This window comes from Microtus oregoni, unplaced genomic scaffold, assembly GCF_018167655.1.
Source record: "Microtus oregoni isolate MIOR12 unplaced genomic scaffold, Mior012 000090F_ref0000504, whole genome shotgun sequence".
Taxonomy (NCBI): domain Eukaryota; kingdom Metazoa; phylum Chordata; class Mammalia; order Rodentia; family Cricetidae; genus Microtus; species Microtus oregoni.
In genome coordinates this window covers 4026218-4047790 of record NW_024544599.1, presented here as the reverse complement: position 1 = coordinate 4047790, position 21573 = coordinate 4026218, and the positions used below count along the sequence as shown (strand labels likewise).

General features: G+C 45.6%; 1 non-coding gene across 1 annotated transcript; it reads right to left on the bottom strand.

Annotated features, from left to right (window-relative positions):
• Positions 1 to 18381: 18381 nt before the first annotated feature.
• Positions 18382 to 18515, bottom strand: LOC121442291. Its single transcript, XR_005973545.1, has one exon. It is a non-coding gene; the product is annotated as a small nucleolar RNA SNORA70 (small nucleolar RNA).
• Positions 18516 to 21573: the final 3058 nt, after the last annotated feature.

Below are 21573 nucleotides of genomic sequence, written 5' to 3'. Positions count from 1 at the left end.
TGCATAGGAGAACAGAAATGAAAGGCCTTTCCTGACCGGAAGGACAGTGGATGTAGAATATTCCTCCAGGGAACACCAGGTCAAAATCTCTCCATGTTAAGTTCCTCATGGTTCTGAGCGGCCTGTGAATGCTTTATCTCTCTGGGCTCTGCCAGTTGTACTGGATGGGAAAGTACATGCATATCTAATTCTGCGCATGTTCCTTCAACATAATTGCAGGGAACACTCCTCTTGGGAAAACAGAAACAGCCTTCAGCTTACATGTTTCATATTTATTTAATAAACATTTGCGAACCCAGCAGCTATATTTATCCATCTTTCTGGCTGCCTCCTTCTATCAAGTTGGAAAGGCGAGACGTGCTTTCCCAGAACCCCTTTCAAATGGCGGTGGTCAGGTGGCCCATTCTCAGCTTGGAAAACAAAGCAGTTCTTTGCTGTGTTTTAGAGAGAAACACTAAATATAAAGACACAGAAAGACTGGCAGTGAAGGAAGGAAGAAAGTTTTAGTGTGTAAGGAGGCTGTATGTGTTAATAGATTAATATCAGTCAAAATAAGTACCAAGACACTGCTGTAGCCACAACCAGACATCGCAAAATGATAAAAAGGCATGATCATTAGAAAGGCCTTGTAACACTCAAAATCTTTAATATGTAATGATAAAAGCTTAGAATATATTAATTGAAGACCCATAAAAACTAAAGACAGGACTAAATCCAAAATCAGAATTGAACATAAAAAAATTTAAATAAAGCTTTATTAGTTCATGAGAAAAACAACCTGAACATAGATGGACTGAATAAGTTATCAATCCACACAACTGGGTATATTCCAAATAATTTTGAGATAAGCAGTCCTCAAGGTTACAGTGACCTCATCACAACAGATCCTATGATAGGCCAAAACATTAGGTTCACTAAGGCCTAAGAGGTGTCACCTTGTTGGTAGGAGGCAGCTTATTCTTTGCAGCCCCAAGCTAGCTTAGATCTGAAATAATCACACAGAAACTGTATTAATTAAATTACTGCTTGGCCCATTAGCTCTAGCTTCCTATCGACTAACTCTTACCTATTAATTTAACCCATTTCTATTAATCTGTATATCACCACAAGGTCGTGGCCTACCAACAAAGTTTTAGCACGTCTGTCTCCAGCGGTAGATCCATGGCGTCTCTCTGAGTCTGCCTTCTTCCTCCCAGCATTCAGTTCCATCTCTCCCGCCTACCTAAGTTCTGCCCTGCTATAGGTCCAAAGCAGTTTCTTCATTCATTAACCAATAAAAGCAACACATAGACAGAAGGACCTCCCACACCATCACCTAATTGCAAAGTGGGTGAAATAGAAATCAATGAACTGTCTAGAAAATCCCTAAATACATGGAAACCAAATGAAAGGAGCCACAGGGAAACCAGAAAATGTTCCTACGAGACATAATGGAAGCAGCACATCAGAACCTGCAGAGCAGACCCAAAACAGCTCTTAGGGGAAGATACGCAACGTTAGTGCATATGCCTATATTTAAAAAGTAGAAAAGTTATATATTAAGGAACAGCCATAAGTAAACATATAAATACATAGGCACAAACATCACACGTATACAGATGGAGAGAGGAAATCCAGAACATAAACCAATAAGCCGAACAGAAAGATGAAATATAAACCAAACGGAAAAACATGATAGATATTTTTAAAAGTCCATAATGGATTATTTGTAAAGGTTGATGAAACTGTTAAAAAGTCAAGCAAGGCTGATTAAAGGAAGACAGAGAAATCAAAGCGTCTGACATGAGATGAGAAAGAAAGCAAAGTATTTTATATTCTAAAACTATTAAAAGGGCTAGTAGGGGGCTGAGGGATGGCTCTGCAGTTGAGAAGGCTTAGCTCTTTTTCACTTATATGATGCTCGAGAGTAAACCACCTAGCCAGTGAAACCAGAGTAGTGGCTTACAGAGAGAGAGTGAGAGAGAGGGCGGGGGGAGCCATTCTACATTTTGAATGCTTGTGTATCAAAGATCATGCATGTCACTGCTTATAAATTATACCTTGAAAAATGTGAAAAGCAGGACATCTTGTAAACATAAGCCAAACAGGAAGATAGGCAGATGTTAGGCTGGCCTCACTGGCCTGAAGATGACCTCAAGTTCAAATCTTTTCCAGGCATGTTATTCAGATGGAATTCTGTATTGTGTGCCATTGATCCTTAAAATTCAGTCTTTCAGAATTTGTGATCAGACTTCCAATGAGAAAGTGTCTTTCCATGCTGAGAAAAGCCTTCTTATTCATTGGTGGGATGGCTGTCTTGCTCAGTTCCCAGTCAATTCCCAAGGGCATCATCTGAACTCACTGCTTTGGAGGTCTCTGATGGAGATCTCAAGTCTGGGAGCAGGACTGGGAGACAGCTCAGTCATTACGGTGCTTGCAATAATAACTATGGGGTTCTGAGTTTGAGTCTCAGAGCCCACATAAGAAAGCCAACATGGTATAGTATGTGCTTGAAATCCCTGCTTTGGGGAAGCAGGGACAGATGGATGCTCAGGACTCGCTGGCCAATCAGCCTAACCAGATGAGTGAGCCCTAGGTCCCAGGGAGGTGCCAGTTTTGAACACACAAGGTGGGTAACATTCTAAGGAATGATACCTAAGGTTAACTATGGGCCCCCAAATCTGTGTACACACAGCAAATACATAGGTACACCCCCACATGCATGGACACACACATACATTAACACACAGTGTCTTAGTTACCATTCTGATGCTATGATAAAACATCATGACGAAGGCAAGTTAGAGAAGGAAGGGTTTATGGGGGCTTTCCGTTCCAGTCGGGGCAAGAATCCATCCCCATAATGGTAGGGAGCTTGGCAGTAGGTATTCATCTTCCAACAAGGCAACGCCTCACCTTCTAATCCTTCCCAAACAGTCATCACCTGGGGACCATGTCTTCAAATGCCAGAGACTTGTTAGGAACATCTCATCCTGTATGAGTTCCACCTGACCTCAGGTAACCAGCTTGGCAGTTCCCACACAGCCTTCATGTGCTCCAAGCCACATTGCTCCCACACATGAAAAACAAAACAAAACAAAACCCACCACTGCACAGTAATCAAATTAATCAACATAAGCAGAGAACTTCATAATTAAGTGAGCTAATGTATGTAACAAAAGAAAGTGCTTAACACATAGCAACCACCACACTGGGTAATTTCAGTACCTCCTTTCTTTTAAGATAATTTGTTTTATAAATCCGTTGGATGAAAAGAGAGTTCTCGGGCTGTGGTGTTGAAACTGGTGAATGCAAGTGCCCACTGCCCACACCTGGAGACCGGGTGTGGTGGGGGGGAGGGGAACCCCAGAGGCCGTGCTCTCTCTCTTTCCTCCTTCTTCCCTTGAGACGGGGTATCTCACTGAACATGCAGCAAGGCTAGCAGCCAGCAATCCTCAGCAATCCTCCTATAACTCAGAAGATGCCCAGTGCTGGGATAACAGTGTGGATGGCCACGCCCACATGTTTGGGTTCTGGGGAATCCAAACTGAAGTTCTCGAGCCATCCCCAACCTACAGGTGAATTTCCATATAGATGTCTGTTTCCTCTTTTCAAGACCCAAACCTTGTGACTGTGTGTGTGTGTGTGTGTGTGTGTGTGTGTGTGTGTGTGTGTGTTAGCTGGCTCTGCTAAAGTGGCAAGGGACAGAATGGCAAACTCGTGCCAACTTCAGCAAAAAGGGCGATCTCATTGGTTCACACAATCAAAAACTCTAGGGTCTTCTATTTAAATAACTCTGCGTTCCACCATTTCTGACAACCCTATACCAAGCCTCCTGGAAGCTGTTTGTATTGTTGATGGCGGGCGGGGGAGGCGGTGGCAGGGATTTTGCTGTGTGTTAAAGGCCCATTCACAGGAATCACACAGGGATAGGGGAATGGCAGTGCTCCCCCCCCCCCAAAGAAAGCGGATTGTCTGCTCTGTCTTCTGTGTGATGGCCTACAGGCTTCCAAGCCTGCAGACTATGTCCTCTGTGCATCCAACATGGGATCCCATATTGGCTTGTGAACCAGCAGGTGCATGTCGGGATGGGGTGGGTGGAATTCACTCCCAAGAGTGAACCAGAATCAGCAGAGTCTCAAGGACCAGCCAGACTCTTGTGTTATCTTGTTGAGATGCTCTCTGGTTAGTTTATCTGAGGCTCTGATGATCACAAGATTCCGTTCTTCATTTTACACCTGTTCTCAGGGAGGAACCAGCTCTGAAATTCTTGAGAGCATCAGCCACACACTGAAAAGGAGGCCACCCATGATGACAGTCCACGACTGAGTCTTGTTAGTTCGCGGATCAGAGTCTCTTCCTTCCCATTTGTTGGGATTCCCTCATCACTGCCCTTAGGCACACTGAAGATAGCTTTGTGAACTCAAAGGGCAAGGAGGAATGGTTTGTTAATGCACTCCAGTTTTCATCTGGGTTGTTGAGTCACTTTGAGCACTTTAATTGCTTCCTGTTATGAGACCAGGGGGGGGGGATGATGAATAAATTCAACCATTCATTTGGAAGCTTAAATGCTAGCTGACTGGAGAAGAAACCAAGCCTTGTTTCTTTCACAAACAGCAGCCTGAAAGTGTTCCCGGCTTCCACTCTCACCACTGCCATGGCCGCTGCCATCATATCATCCTCACCATCATCCTCACCATCATCATCACCATCATCATCATCCTCACCATCATCATTACCATCATCATCACTATCACCATCATCGTCAACATCATCATCATCACCATCATCATTATCATCATCATCCTCACCATCATCCTCACCATCATCATTACCATCATCATCACCATCACCATCATCATCACCATCATCATCGTCATCACCATCACCATCACCATCACCATCACCATCACCATCACCATCATCATCACCATCATCATCGTCAACATCATCACCATCATCCTCACCATCATCATTACCATCATCATCACCATCACCATCATCATCATCATCATCATCATCATCATCATCATGCAGAGCTTGACAGTTCCTTGTCTTTTCTTCATAACGTTTCATTCATATTTTACCACAGGGCTTAGGGCAGAAATCCCCAAGGAAAGTTCCTGATGAATCTAGTTCAATTGGCTAGGAGGGCTCAGCCAAGAGATGGAAGAAAGAAGTATTTGAAGTCCAGATGTTTCTGCATATCTTTGCTTTTTTTTAAAATTTTTTTAAACCTCCGGGCTTCCCACTCTGTGGTTTGATTTAAAAAATGTGATTCTAGCCAGGATCTAAGGCCCAAAAGAATACAATTTTTCTTATTCTGGGAGGAACTGGCCTTTCTAACGACAATATTCAATAAAGAAGGCTTTTTCTTCTACCCACTCTGGGCACCAGATCCCAGACTGCAGTTTACAATAGGATCAACCCAAGAATGTCTGCCAGGAACACTTTTGGCTGAAAATAATGGAAACTATGGCAAGAAGTTTCGAGACACTTGGTCGGTCGTCACATAAACAAAGTCTAGAGCCAGCAGGAGGGCCCTGTTTTGCTGGCAGGGCTCATGTTGGCAGCACACAGGCTGCAGTCCATTTCTGGGAGGGTAAAAGAAAGGTAACATCCTGGCTCCCAGATATTTCAGCATCTTGTGGCCAGAAATTCATCACAGGGCATCAGCATAAATAAGAGCCTGACAGGGCAAGACTTCTTTTGCTCCCAGCACAAAATGGAATTTCCTTTGCTAAGAATGAAGGAGGGAAAGTGTTAGGTAAGTGGCCAGCATTGACTGCCACCCTGGTTCTGATGTTTACCTTTAGGTCTTTGATGTATTCTGGAAATTGTCTAATTTGGGAACATGGTATGGGAGGTCCTTCTGTCCATGGTTTCATTGGTTAATAAAGAAACTGTCCTGGCCTGTTGATAGGGCAGAACTTAGGCAGAGAAGATGGAACTGAATTCTGGGAAGAAGAAAGCAGAGTCAGAGATGCCATGGATCCACCGGAGACAGACGCTGGGAATTTTACCTGGTAAGCCACTGCCACGTGGTGATACACAGATTAATAGAAATGAGTTAATTTAGTATAAGAGTTAGCCAATAAGAAGTTAGAGCTAATGGGCCAAGCAGTGTTTTAATTAATACAGTTTCTGTGTGGTTATTTTGGGGCTAAGCTAGCCGGGTGGCCAGGACGAACAAGCGGGCCCTCCTCCTATAGGAGTGTATAAAGACACAAGATTAGTTGGGGTAGGCAAGCTTATCCCATAGAATTAACGCACTGACAATTACCCAAGAACAGAAAAGCCCCAAACTCCAACTACCTCCACCAGCCACAGTGAAGTCAAATTGTGTGTGTTTCTGTTCTACACAAATTGAGGAAAGTCTTGGCGAGGCCCAGCTACAGGAGATGTTTCTGTCTGGACCTTCTCATCCATTGTCATCCTGCTTCTTCAGCATTCACAGACTTCCTCTTGTTCTCAGCCATATACAAAACACTTGGGCACATTGTGTTCTCCCTGCCCATAATAGCGGTTCATCTATCACCCGCCCACCCATTCCTCCACACCCCTACCCACCCCATATAAACACACTTATTCATTCAATCTAAGTTTTCTGAATTCAGCCAAAGAAGATTCTCACCAACAATATTTTCTTTTTTTCGAACCTTTGCTAGGCTATTGGACAGGTCTGTGTAAACACCCTCCAGTATGCTTGCAGAAGGATTCTTTCTTCTTTCCTCCCATAGAGCCATACGGTCAATGAATGGCCCTGCTCTGAACAAGCCACAGTCCTCAGCTCAAGAGCGGAAGCATCCTGTCTGCTGTGGTTTGGGCATGAACGCAATGCCTTTGGTTGAGGGCTACTTGGGAAATTCCCTTCAGAGCTGGCTGTGACTTTGTAGGACCGTGCAGTGGTCAGTGACACACAGTTAAGCTGGGACTTCCCTTGACCAGCACAGCCAGCCTTGAAGTGCAGGGTTTTCCTGCTGAGCCCCCATGGGAGTAGATGGTGTCTCTATTTTCATGCAAAGAAAAAGCAAGAACAAGAAATTAAAAAAAAAAAACAGCATCGCATTTCTCGCTTAGCTCAGACACAGAAGTCTGGACCGTCATCCAACACTCCCAGCAATGGTCTTAGTTTTCCAAGAAATGCAAAAGGCTTTCCAATCATAACGTGTGGACACCTAGACACAGTTTTTCCAAAACTATCAGCATATGGCTTGGAAGTGTGTGCTGAGGTGACGTCTTAGGTCAATCCATTATAGGACAAGGCCACAGACCACACGGTCTAAAAAATAAACGTTCATTTCTCAAAGTTCTGGAAACCTGCGTCCAAGATCAAGATGTCACCACAGGCCCTTCTGGCACACAGGTACCATTTTCTGAGTCATTGAATGACTGGCCTGTCTCCCTCTTCTTCCAAGGACGCATATCATGGTGGGGAGGGCTCACTTCTCACAGCCTTCACCACCAAATCCCTTCATTTGCGAGTTAGGGCGTCAACAGAGGAGCTGCAGGAGGGGTAAAGCAAGCCTTCCGCACCTACGAAATGGCCACGTGTGCGTGAAAGGGACAAAGGGAAGGAATAGCCAGAGGACAGGTGTCTTGATAAATTTTCTTTGACCACAATCACCCACGCTTAGCCCCTTCTAAACAGCCATCTTTAGTTGTCTTTTTCTTGTGCTTCAAGATTCTGGCTAGCGGGGGCTTCCTTGGTCTTATGTCGCTTTGGTTTTGTAATTATAGGCTGGGGGCTTTGGCCTGGGTCAAATAGAGGCTATGCCCTGCCTCATGTGCCCCCTCATCCTCCAAGGCTTCTCCTGAAGCCTGACCTGCCCAGCAGAAAATATGACCCCCCCTAGTGGCTCAAAGGTCTCAAAGGTCTCAGGCTCTCTAATACCCAAACTTCGAAATCTAGAAGCATGGCTCTGCTTCCTTATAATTTTCTTGATCACAAGCCAGACTTGGAAGAGAAGGAAAATGAGTGCAGAAACAGATCCAGGGCTGAGAATCGCACCCAAAAAAGATGAGAATGCACGGGACCAAACCGCCTCTCCCCAGCTTCGCTTATGACTGGCATCCGTGCAGCAGAACCACTGGAGGAGCAATTCCGCTTTCAGACACGTGGCCTGGGAAACCGAGCTGCGTAAGACTTCAACTCTGAGCCACGAAGACTGGTGATAAAACACTCATTTCCTCTGCATGCTCCCACATCCATTTTTAATAATCCTTTCCTTGGACCGAAGACGGCGCCTCCCGGAAGCATGTGAAATAAATCTAAGAGAATGTTCTTGATCGGCTGCGGCCAAAGAGGACTTTGTGGACACCTGTAGCAGAGCCTTATTTAAACAAAATGTGTTGGTTGTTTTTAGCCTAACTTAAGCCCTGGGAGACTAATGAGGTGTTAACAGTGCGTGTTAATTATGTGATTTCTGTTGTCTTCATTAAAGCTAAGATTCTCAATCCTGTTTGCCACCTGAGATCCCAGGAGAGCCCCGTCACTCCTCTGACCCGGCATCCTTTAGCTCCCCGTGGTTCACGCAATCACAGAGACAGAGTTCCATCCCCCTGAGGAGAGTCAGATGAGCGGCTCACACGTTTGGGAGACCTCGGGTTCCCCCTTCCGCAGCCCTTTCCACCTTTAATCTCCGTTAGTGGTTGTTAGATCCGACAGGAAGTTCACTGTGCCGGAAGCTGACAGTATGAGCACATGCCCAATCATTTAGGACTGACTGTCCTTCACAGAAAAACTGCCAGAGAGGCTGAAAACCAGGAGGAAGTGGAAATCCACCTCCACCGGCTTTCCCTAAGCATTTCAATTAACCAAGGAATCGTGCTGCAGACACGCATGACTCTGATTATTTTAAACTTCCGCAGTCTATTCTATACCTCTGTCCCGAGTGACAATACATCCCATCCAGAATAATCTTCCCTCAGAAGAGATAATCACCTGTCGTAGACTCATTTGAAGGTGAGACGAGCAGCCTTTTTTCCTGGATCCCATCTGCACTGCTAGTGCTTGAGACTTGGCTTGGCAATGGTGTTCGAGGGCCTTATTGCCCGTCCTGGAGGTAATGGGGTTCTTAATGATGGCCTCACCGGGGCATAGGAAGTTGTAATGAAAATAGCAGGTGAACGTGATTGGCAAACACCGCCTTATGAGTCTCCTTAGTAATTAGAGTTATCTAAAAATGGAATGGGCTGTCACAGGAGGTGGTGAGCTTGCTGTCAGAGAGGCAGGGACACAGGAGTGGGAGATCCTTTTCAGGTGAGGGCAGAGTCAGTCTTGTGTGTATGTGTGGGCCTCTTCCAGCTGTCATCTGGATCCTCTGGATGTTCTAAGGCCATATAAACTAGCAGTCTTGGCTTGGGTGGTTAGTAAGCCAGAGTGTGACACAGGAGACTACTAGGCAGAACTGGGTTCAAGCCCGTGCTCCAGCACTTACCAGCAGTAGCTGGCATCAAGACTCTGAGCACCCAGAAATGAGCACTGGAAATGTATTGCCTCCTGAGCTATTGTAGGAGCTGGAAATAATGCCTTTGAAATATGAGGCCCATGACGAGCACTCAATAAATCACAGCTTTAGTGACCCCTAGGAGTCTAATTCTTTTTCCGTTATATTTGCTCTCCACTCAATGATACAGTCAGGCTTTGTAAAACTGGAAAAAATGGAGAGATCAGAAGGTCCAGCTGCAGCGTGTTTGTTAGCACTTGGTCAGCCAAATAAGCCACCCTAAAGCATCAGGTAGCACCTCCCACTCAGGCAGTCTCCCAGCCCCACCCCCTTACCCAGGAGAGGATCTTCACATTGCTGAGTGACTGCCAAGCGATGGACAACATGCATATGGTATTCCCCTTCTGTTGTCATGCTAGTTTTAGTAGCAGGTAAGATCGTCTCCCATCTTACAGAGGGAAAATGTTTCACAGAGAAGTGCCAGGCCCACCCAAGTACAGTTGGATGCCTCCTGGGTCAACCCAGATGAATCTGCCACCAAATCATCCTTGAAATTTTGTGGCATCCGCTACTCACAGGGCAGTGTCAATCCGCCCACCCAAAGATGCTCCCACCTTATTGGGAGCCAACCAGTAGAGAGAGCCAACCAGTGAGAGTCTGTGGAGTAGCGCCTCAGCTTACAGATTCTAAGTGAGTTCATTCCTGAGTGTGCGTCATGCGCGTGCCCAGCTGTTTACAGATGTGTGTATGTGTGGGGTCCAGAGGTTCAACTACCTCTCCACATTATAGCCCTGAATCCCACCAATTAAGCTAGATAGGTTGACCAGCAAGCCCTTAGGGTCTGCCAGTCCCCAGCACTGGAGTTGCTTGCGGCTGTACACTTCAGTGCCCAGCTTTTTATATGGGAGCTAGGGATCCAAACTCAGGTCCTTGGGCTTGGGTTACAAACCCCTTTACCCTCTGACCCATCTATCCAGCCCAATTTACTTCTTCTTTACCCATCTGCCTTGGGTTTTATAGAAGAGGTGTGATCTTAATAAATGTTTATATCCCCTTTTGTACGCATGGCTAAAGATTTGAATATATAAAAAGTTGTATAGGAAAGAAAACTGCCCTCCCCTCATCTTTCAGGTACCTGTTATATTCTCCAGAGGCTTTATCAGTGTCTGTTTGTAGCCTGCCTGAAGCTTGGTGGTTTGCTTTGTTAACTGAGATAAAGTTTATGCAACATGTAATTCCCCATTCTAGATTATACAGTTCAGTGGCCTTCGGTGCTTACATAACACTGTACCGCCCCTCTCTCTTCTTATCAAAACATTTTTATCATCCTGGAAATGAAACTACAGAAGCCAAAATTGCCTGTTGAGTAATGACTTCCTGTTCGTCCCTACTCCCCCCTTCGGTTCGCCCCTGCTTGCTTTCCCCATGGACCTGCCTAGTATGAGTTCATTGTGCGGACAGAGCACTATGACGGGTGGTCGTTAGTGTCTATATTCTTCACTCCACACTCTCCTTCGAGTAGACTGCTTCTTGGTTAACGTGTGTGTGTGTGTGTGTGTGTGTGTGTGTGTGTGCGTGTTGCTGCTGATGGTTTGGTTTTATTTAGTTTGTTTTAAATAAATTCTTCCTGATCATGTTGGCCAACAGCGGGGTGTCAGAGGCAGACAGATCTCTTCGAGGCAAGCTTGATGATACACATAGAGAGGTCCAGGCCAGCCAGGGTTGCATGACCAGACCTTTCCTCAATAACAAGAAGAACACAAACAAAACCACCAGGATACAAGCTCACTCTGCAGCCCAGGCTTTGAATTCACAGCTGGATTGCCTCAGCCTGGGTTCGTACATGGTCACACACCACACCCAGTTCTTAACGTGTTTTGGGGGGTCATTCAAATTGGAGCGTTCGTCAATACCTCACTCATTTTTATTAATGTATTCTAATTAACATGTAGTAATTATGCATTTTATGCAGTACGGCGTGACATTTCGAGACGTGGCTACAATGCGTAACAATCAGATGAGGGCAATTAGCATATGTATCACCTCAGACACACGTCCTTGCTTTGTGTTAAGAACATTTAAAATCCTTCTTACTAGCTCTCTTGCAATATTTAACTGACTGGTGTCAACTGTAGCCTTCCTCCCGTGCAATGGAATATTGGGTGCTGGTCCTCTATTCCACGGGGCCCACCTGTTGCCATCCCTGCCTCCTCCAAACCCTTCCCCGGCTTTGGTAAACAGTGCTCTAGTCTCTGTGTCTTCAAGATAAACCTGGCTTCAACGCGCAAGTGAGAGCATGTAGTATTTATCTTTCCATGTCTGGCTTATTCATCTGACACTTCATTCCTTTCTAGGGAGGACTGCTATTCTAGCAGGCATGTGTCCCAACCTAGTTACTCCTTCATCCACTGATGGGCATTTTCATCCTGTGCTGTTATGGATGATGTTTATATAAGCACTTGTGGACCATTTTCCTCGTGACTACATGCTTGTGATTCTCATGATTACATATCTGTGAATGGAATTTCTAGGTTATATGCTGATTTATGTTTAAATATTGAGAAATCGGTGCTGGGTGTGTGTTTGTTTTTACAGTGCTAGGAGCCAAACCCAGGTCCTCATGAATACTAAGAGAATGCTCCCCCGCTGAGCTCCACCCCCAGCCCTTGCGTGTTTCTCAGCACACATAACTTCCCCCACCTTACGCATCTGTAGACATACTACACTTTGTTTTAGTCTCCTGACAGTGGGGTTTAGAGTTCTCTCTAGCGGTATCCTAGTCAGTGTTTAACAACCTGATTTTGTGAGGTGCAAATTCCCCAGGGATAACTCCCAGTGTAGCTGGCTTCAAGCCAAGCAAGACCTCTCTGACTGCAACATTAGGAAGAGGCACTAGCAAAACATCCTCGAGAATGGATTCAAGCCGGCTGTGGTGCACAGCGAGATCTTTCCGTAGCCGAGCAGGAGGAACTGGCCCATTCATTTTTATGAGTGCATAGCACAGCACTTTAGGATGTACTATAATTCTTTAACCTGTCCCTGATGGCAGACGCTTAGCTGGCTTCCACTCTTTTCTTACACAAACCAGGCTTTAACGGATAACCTCGTGTGTGTGTGTATCATTTTGCTCATGTGCAAATATAGCGCTAGACCAGGCTCCATGACACCCAAAGAGTCACCAGGGAAGATGTTCTTCAAGGGCGATTTATTCCTTCCTTGGACCGTTTTGGCTCTTAAAGCGAATGCTGTGTGGAGCAGCCACTGTTTCTGTCCCACTTTCCTTGTGACTGAAGCTGACGATGTAAGTTAACTAGCCACTTGCCAACATCAAAGCATTGTCCTCAGACTCTGAAACGAAATAGAAAAGCATGCTTTTCTTCTGGAAGATAAGAATTAGCATCAATATAAAGTAGCATCGTCCACGCAGGGTGAACTAAAGAGATTTTCTAGTACAGCAGTGGGGGAAAGTCGTACCTGGCACACTGTGACCCAGCTGTAGAGACGAGTCAAGGCGAGGCTCACTGCAGAGAGACTGGCTAATTAAGAAATGGGATAACGCGTTTTAGCCCAGTTCTTGGGCAGATTTTAAAATTCTAGGCAATATTTCTCAAGGGTGCTTGTACTTGAGAATGAGCTTGGGAGTCTTTGAAACCTTAATTCCCTAACCCACAGCCACAGTTCACCCAACCGGGCTATCTAGAAGCAGGCGTCCGGGCATCTGCGTTTCAGACAGCTGTGGAGAGTCCACTGTTCAGGCGAGGCTGAAAAGAGAAAATAAGGAAGGCCTCAGAGTGGGAACACTTCTGTCAGGGTTAGCTGGGGCAACAGAGCTGTTGGAATGTGTACGTATAAATAAAAAGAGATTGAGTTTAAGGAATTAGATACTGCCAGATCCAGTTTTGCAGAGTAGGGCCTTCACAGGCTGGAGGGCTAGTGAGAAGCAACGCTGGAGTTCAAACAAAAAAGCCATCTGTCCGGCATAGGGAGATGGCTCAGTTGTTTAGAATACTTGCTATGCAAGCGTGAGGACCTGTGTTCAGATCTCTGGCACAGTATAAAAAGCCAGGCAGGAGGATTCTTGGGACTGCAATCATGTGAAACTCTGTTGAATAGAACAAGGCAGAGAGTGACAGAAGGCAACTGTTGTCCTCCTTGGGCCTCATGCAAGTCCGTGCATGCATATACCTGCATACAAACGCCCCCCCCCGTGTGTGTGTGTCTGTCTGTCTGCCAGTCTCTGTGTGTGTGTGTCTGTCTGTCTGTCTACCAGTCTCTCTCTCTGTCTCTGTCTCTGTCTCTCTCTCTCTCTCTGTATGTGTGTGTGTCTGTCTGTCTGTCTACTAGTCTCTCTCTCTCTCTCTTGGAAAATCCAGCTTCATCTTTCTGGAGTAAAGGTGGTTCAGTCATGTGGTCGTTGGGGCTTGTGTTTCTTGTTCCCTTACAAGCAGATTCTCTCCAAACTGTCTCAGCTGCTCCCTCAGCAGCAGTCACTGGCTTGTGTTTGGATCCCACAGACTTCACTAAAACTAAGGACTATGAGAAGATAAGGCTGTTGCTGGTTTTGTTTGTTTACTTGTTTAAGTTTCCATCGCCTCTGAAATAGATGCTTTTATTGGAAGATTGCCCACTGTTTTGGGTCAGCAGCAGTGAACGCCTTTGATTGTACAGAAAAATTCACTTGGACTCATACGAGAAGGTTGATTTTAAATTATGACTCTATTCCTTTAAGAAAAATCTGGGTCTGCAACATGGTTAAGCAGAGAAAGGGGCCTGCCACCAAGCCTGAAGATACAAGTTTAATCCTCATAAGGACCCACAAGGTAGAAGGAGAGTGTTGGCTCCCTCATGTTGTCCTTGACCACCATACATGAACACAGATAAACACTAAATAAATAAACGAATGAATACATAAGTAAGTATCATATAATTTTTAATGAAAAAGTAAAATCTAATTCCATTCATCCTTTTAAAGAACTCCAGTCTCTAAATTCAGACTTCAAAGAGACTGGTGGTGGGCATCTTCCTGGTATTTCTTGAAAAGCATCTATGAACTGTTGAAACCATGAAGAGAAACCTAGCCTCCCCTCTCCACTGTCAAGTGAGCTCTGTAATCCCTAGCAATGGGATTTACTTTCTTCACTAAGCCATGGATGTTTACTTTAGAACCCACTCATTCTATGCTGTGGTCTATCACATTGACCACCTTCCCTGAAGAGTTTAATCTCAACCACAGGAGAAGAATTGGGAACCAGCTCCATTAGTTACTCTCCTTACTGTTGTGATAAAAATGCCTGACAAAACCCGGGCGGTGGTGGCGCACGCCTTTAATCCCAGCACTCGGGAGGCAGAGGCAGGCGGATCTCTGTGAGTTTGAGGCCAGCCTGGTCTACAAGAGCTAGTTCCAGGACAGGAACCAAAAAGCTACGGAGAAACCCTGTCTCGAAAAATCCAAAAAAAAAAAAAAAGAAAAAAAAAAAGAAAAAAAGCCTGACAAAGACAACTTAAGGACGGAAGAGTTTTGAGGTTAAACTCCATCATGGCAGAGAGGCTACGATACAGGAGAGTGGAGCCGCTGCTCACCTGGGATCCACATTCAGAAAGCAGAGAGAAACAGACGCTAGTGCCCAGTTCATCTTTTCATCTTTGTTCAGCCCAGGATGCCACTCACAGACAGTGTTGACCTTTCTACCTGGACCAATCTAGAGCTGTCCTCACAGACATGTCTAGAAGATTGTCTCTGGGATGATTCGAAAACCCATCAAGTTGATGAGCAAGACTAACCATGACACCATCCCAGTCGTGCACTTGAAGTTCCTAGCCCGGTAGTCAGACCCAGGTCACAGCGATGGCATAGACAGTTTGAAGATTCACACTGAACCTCGCTGTATATGACACTCTGGTTCTCAGAACTCTTGGGTTCTGTGGAGGCCACTCTCAAGCTGTGGAAGGGGCTGTCTACAGAAACTGGGGCTGCTGAGAATCAGGAGGAGACTGAATCGGCTTCGGTTTGCAGTGGGGAAGCTGTGGGGTGAGTTTGTGGAGTCTGAAAGAGAGACAGTATTTAGGAAAATAGTTTCATTTTGCCAGCTACGAATCAACTCACATTCAGATTAGCCCAGAAGCAGGAGGGCTGCAGTTAAAAATGAATTAATCTTTTATTTTTAGGTAAGGCAGATCGTGCTGTGGAAACAGAAAGCAGGGTACGTAGGCTTGTCTCACTTGTGGATGCAAGGAGAAAGGCCAAGCCTGTGGGGTCTCTTCTCTTGGCTTCTCTGTTAGTGTGGGAGGCATGGGGGCCAAGTTGTCTCAGCATGGAGACATGGAGACACCTTGTGTTAAAGCAGGCCACTCTTTTCTCCTCATCTCTGCTACAGGTCTCCTTTTAATCCTGTCAGGAATGGCAATGGAAGGCAACCCCTGCAGACTGCTGGAGTGGCTTGTGCAAGGGGGACCGACATGCACCCAGGTACTCTGCTTGGGAAGACATCGGCATATTTCCTTATCGCTTAACAAATACTCAATGACATAAGCCTACCATGCTGTCTCCATCTCTCTATCCCTCTTGCGAACTTATAGACGTTCCCAGGATCTGGTAGCTAAAACGCTTATTCCCGGCACAGTAGGTCATTTCAAATGGTTCTCTCTGTTGCCTTGACTAAGCCTCCGCTGCAAGTCTCAGAATTCAGAAATATTGGTAGCAAAGGAGTTTTATCACATTTGATAGAATCCAGGGTGGGTTGGGAAAATGATGGACAGCCACCGCCTGCTTCTCCCCATTGTGAGAGGACTGTGGAGATGACCCCGGTTATTAGCAAAGGAATTCTGCTTCAGCACCAGAGTCAGCCACACTGTTTTGAGTGACTCTAAGCCATTGCATAGTGATCTTTGCACGTGTGTTCCATCAAGTTAAACCGTCACAGAGAGACGACCTTCCCAGCTCTTCCTCAGGACAGCCAGCGTTTCCCAGCGATTTCCATCCATGTCTAACGTCTCTCACAGGCTCAGGCAGTATCACTCGACAGTGTGCCAGCTGTGGCGCTCTGCTATGGATTGGCTCCCGAAATCTACCTGAGCTCCAAGAAAGGAGTGCTGGTCTCCTTACAACCATTTAATCCAAAACAGAAGTGTGTCAATGTTCCCTATTTCAACAAGGAATCAGACATCAGGAGATCAATTCAGTGAGACCCAGACTTGGTATCACACAGGTTTGGTGTAGATGAGCCCCACTTACCAAAAGGGTGTGTGGTTAGTTCATTGAGCCCTGGAAGGTAATAGCTTACCTCAACACGCATAACTTCAAAGTTCCAAAGTCTTGTAGCTAACAACTAAATAAAACCCCTAGCTGTTAATCATTACACAAAACACTGTTCTCAGGCATTCTAGAAGGTTCTGAGAAACCCTAATCATGAGCACATTGAAAAAGAGCAAAAGGCACATGGAACTTGTGAGTTAAGCACAAATCTATGCATGGCCTCCCCCTATGGCACACACAACATTCGTAAAGGGCTCCATCTTATGTATCCATGTACAAAGTAATTAAAACACAAATCAAACCACGAACTGAGTCAATAAATCAGTTCTCTGATTTGCTTGCCAGTGCCCCAGAAACGCCTTTCCATATTTTAAGTAATCTCTTTGGTCCTCATGTTGGTGAGAAGTTATCCCTGTGGCAGGAATGTCCCTCGGACACCAGAGAACACGCTGTAAGCATTACCATTCCCTTAACTCCTGTGTGTGCCTCACTGCAGACATCCAGAGATTCCTCTACCATCCACTTTAACCCCACCTATGGCAATGCTGGACCACTCCCACTTATCGCTGCTGTGCAGAGACAGGGAAAAGCAAACCATTCTCGCCTGAGAAACAAATCTTCATTTTCACAAATTTCAATTATGAGTCTTTTCAATGCTTCTTTCAATAGGCAAGAATACAAAAGTGTCCTTTCAAAAACTTTCTTCTTGGTACTCATGGAACGCAGTCCTGTACAAACTGAATCCTGTCAACACATTCTCACAGGTTTGGAGGTTTATAAGGCAGTTACTTTTTCAGAGAGGACCACCAGTCTGCCTACCATGGGCAATAAAGAATTCAATGGTATCTAACGGCTTGTGCTAGACCACAAAGAAAACACTCAGGATCTGCTGAGGGCATGCCAAAGGGACAGTAGCAGAATCTTGGAGGGTTGCATAGGTGTTGGCTCAGGCCACCATGACAAAACATGCAGAGTGGACAGATGAGGCCAAGTGATTTGGTTATTCACAGCCACAGAGGCTGGAGATCCAAATAAGATGCCAGCAGGGCTGATCTCACCTGTGGCCTCTCTCCTTAGCTTCCTAGTAAGTGTCTTAGAAGATGGCTTCCTTCTAGAGTCCTCACATGGCTTTTCCTCCATTTGTGCACCGAAGGAGACTGACAGATATTTTGGCTGACTCTGTTTTTGTTTGTAAACAGTGGGAGTTATTGGTGGGGGTAAGAATGAGAAACGCAGTAGAGTCCCTCAGGAGTTCAAGGCCACTGCTTTCAAGGGCACCCCTCTTAGGAGTAAGTCTGACATTTACAAACACAGACATCCCAGAATTTCTTCTCAGCCACCCATCCTTTGTTTGCTGGCTTGTTTTGAGACAGAATCTAATCATTCATTCCAAGCTGATTCCCCACCTCTTCTCTTGCCCCCCACCAAGCGCTGAGGTTACAGGTTTGTACCACTATGTCCACCTAGTCCTCCTGCCTCCATACACATCCTTAGTGGAACTCCACTTGAAGATGTGGAAACTGGATCCGGGCCCCGCGTGGAGCCTCCCACACTCTCCTTCTTCTATGGTTTGTCACAGGCGGATGTGATGATGGGAACAGAGGCCACTGGACTCTGGGGCTTCCCAGAGGCACCCCACATTCCTGCCAAAGCTTAGATTAGGGACAGCAGGAGTCAGATATGTGAGCAGCCACTAGAAAGGGATGTCTCCAAGGTCACTAGGGACAACCTAAAGAAGTAGCAGGATGGATAAACTGCCGAGCAGGCTGCTGTTTGCAGCTGTTGCACTCTGGGCTCCCACAAGGAAGGGACCTGGCTGACATAAGGGTCTGCTGTCTCCCTCATCTCCTAGCATATAGATATCTCGTAGTTATTAGAAGGCCAGGCATATAAGCACACTTAACCTAAACCACCTCTGAAAATGCATTATCTTCCAATAAGTCACATTAGGGCGAGGGTTTCAATATGTGAATACAGGGGCCACAATGCAGCCCACAATAGGCCTCTGTTCTATGCTGTTGTCCAAAGCCTTCTATGTGAGCAAAAACAGGTCAATAAAGCATTCTGGATGTCACAGTATGGGGAGCAAAGTAGGTGAGGGCTGGCATATATAATGACACACATAGCTGGCTTTGACTCCTTGTGGCCTCAGGGGCTGAATGCAAGCACATTCTGTTCGGACAGGTTGGGCCCCCTGTCCGGTTTTATTGTTTGACCTATTTCTGCTGTTAATTGTTTCATAGAGCAGACAGGACCGGAGGGCAGCAGGGTGTGGTGATGCCTTGGAGGTCCTGGTCCTGCGAGGAAGTAGATTTCACCTTTGGGCTTCTTCCTGACCCTGAAGGAGGTGCTCCTTGAAGTGTTGTGTCATGGTCCACAGTCCAAAGCTCAATCCATCCCCACTGGGGCCAGAGCTGCCTCTGTGTCCCAACAGTTGAATTCTCAGTGCTTCATGACCCCCCCAAAACTGAGTCCCCAAAGCCGGCTTGACGGGATTCTCATAGTTACACCAAAGCTAACACAGAAATGGAGTCTGGATGACAGATCAGAAATATAGAATCCCTAAGGCATGCATTTTCTTCTATCTTTCCTTGTTTCAAATTATAAAACACGGAGAGAAATCATCTATGACAACAGTATAATTATTTTTTTATCCTTCTGTCCATTGTTCCTATCTTCCTATCCGTTTCTGTCATTTCAACCAGGACTCTGCTCACTCTCCTTAACCTTGGTTGTATAAATTCTTGAGAAGTGGTATTTATGCCCCCTACTCGTGAAGCTGGGATGACTTTGTGACCTCTCTGTAACCAAAACCACACAGCAAAGGGATGCTGTTTCAGTTTCAAATGCGTGCCAGAGAAGGCCTCCAAATTTCAGCCAGTTCATTCTCTTGGGACATTAGTTCCAAGGGATGTTAGCACTTCGGAAGAAGGCCAATTGTCCTGAGACTGCCAAGTTACGAGTCTGCATGCCGGCACAGTGATAGACAGCCCAGCCGGGCACATAGCTGACAGCTAGCATCAAACCCTGATGGTAGGATGAGCCATCTCCCACTGCCAGTCCCATCAGCTCAGCTGATGCTTGCAGCCCCAGCTGACATCTTGCCTCTGCCGCATGAATGACCTCAATGGAAAGAGGCTCGGCTGAGCCCTTTTCAAATTTCTGAAGCTCAAAATTGCCAGCCAGATAAAATGGTGGTTTTAAGCTAGTACACTTGGAGACAATTTTTCACACAGTGATAATAACCAAAGTGAATCTTGGAATCTGCAAATGAGGGGTTTCTATAATAAAAAAAAATTAAAGCACGTGGCATCAGACTGCAGGCAAAGGCTGAAAGAGCTGAAATCTGGTGGCCGTTGGGGTGGTTGTTGCTGAGGGCTTCTGGGAAAGCCAGAGAAACAATACAAGAATCGTAGGCAAAGAAGATCTTTGTTATACAGTGGGAGAAAGATCAACAAAAGTATCCCCTGCAGTATGGGAAGTAGAAAATGTACCAAATAAACTTTGTGTTGCCCTAAAGGAAATGTCCAGGCAGCATGCAGAAGATGCCAACCGTAAGAGGGGAAAGGAAGGGCCAGCGAGACAACTGTGGGTAACGATACTTGCCATCAAGTCTGATGGCCCAAATGTGAACCTTAGAACCCACATGGTCAAAGGAGAGAAGTAATGGCTTCGAGTTGTCCTCTGACATCCACATGAACACCATATAATGTGTACACACACACACACACAAACAAATAAGTAAATAGTTGAAAAAAATAGAAAGAGCCTAAAAACAGAAGAGGAAAAAGGAAAAGTTATTTCCAGTTAAAACTTGTAAGTAATATAAAGGCATTCCAAGAATATGTTTGCTTTAATTATGTTTATACACACACACACACACACACACACATATATGTGTACACACACACAAATATATGGTATGCGCATGTGCTTGTATGTGCTCTGAAGAGGCCAGCAGAGGGCATTAGTTCTCCCAGAGGTGGGTTAAGGGCAGGAAGTACTCTTAAGGTCTGAGCCATCTCTGTAGGCCCACATTAGCGATTTTTGAAAAGGCCTTGCATTCCCTTGCCAGTCTTCTCATTGACCAGTGAAGTTTGTCTTCTCCTTGAGTTTTGGCCAGGCTTAGTGACACACTTGTGACCAGAAGAACATAATACTACATAACTTTCTAGACGAGATCACTAATAGCCATGATGCTCTTGGAACAGGAGCCCTGGAAGAAACCAAACCTGGTAAGGGAGCAACCGAAGCTGCCATGTCAGAGAGGCTGAAGGAGGGCACTCTGACCATGTCTTAGCTGAGCTTGCTGTTCACAGCTGTGAGCCACCGCGGATAGAGAGCCAGATCAAGTCTCCCACGACTGCAGCATGGACAGAAAGCCAGTTCAGTGGCTGAAGCCATGCTAGAGGTCTAAACACAATCCTTGACAGACTCTAAGCAGGAGCCTGGGCTCCTTCTGAGTTCCTGCTCCAAAAAAACTGTGTGCAAAGCAAATTGATTGCTTCCAGCTGGTATGTTTGAAGGTAATTTTGTTATTCACCAAGCAACTGGGACATGTTGCTACCTGGCTTTCATAAATATCCTTTAAGTTACCACTGTTGCTTTCAAGGGAGGGATTCTCTAAAATATATGTGATAAAGCAATCACCTCCCTCCTTATACTTCAGTAAGGACAATAAGGACCGAGTGTAAAACAACTAATATTTGTACAGCTTCCAATCCTCATGGCCAAATTATTTTTGAGAAAGATAGTAGGGGTCTGCCACCGTGACCTTCCGGGCACCAGTTGATTACGACTTCACCAGCTTTGGGTACTGAACTTTTAAGCCGTATTTAAAAGCACCCCAGAATCCAACACTGTTTTCATGTAGCTGCTGTGAAATTCTATTAC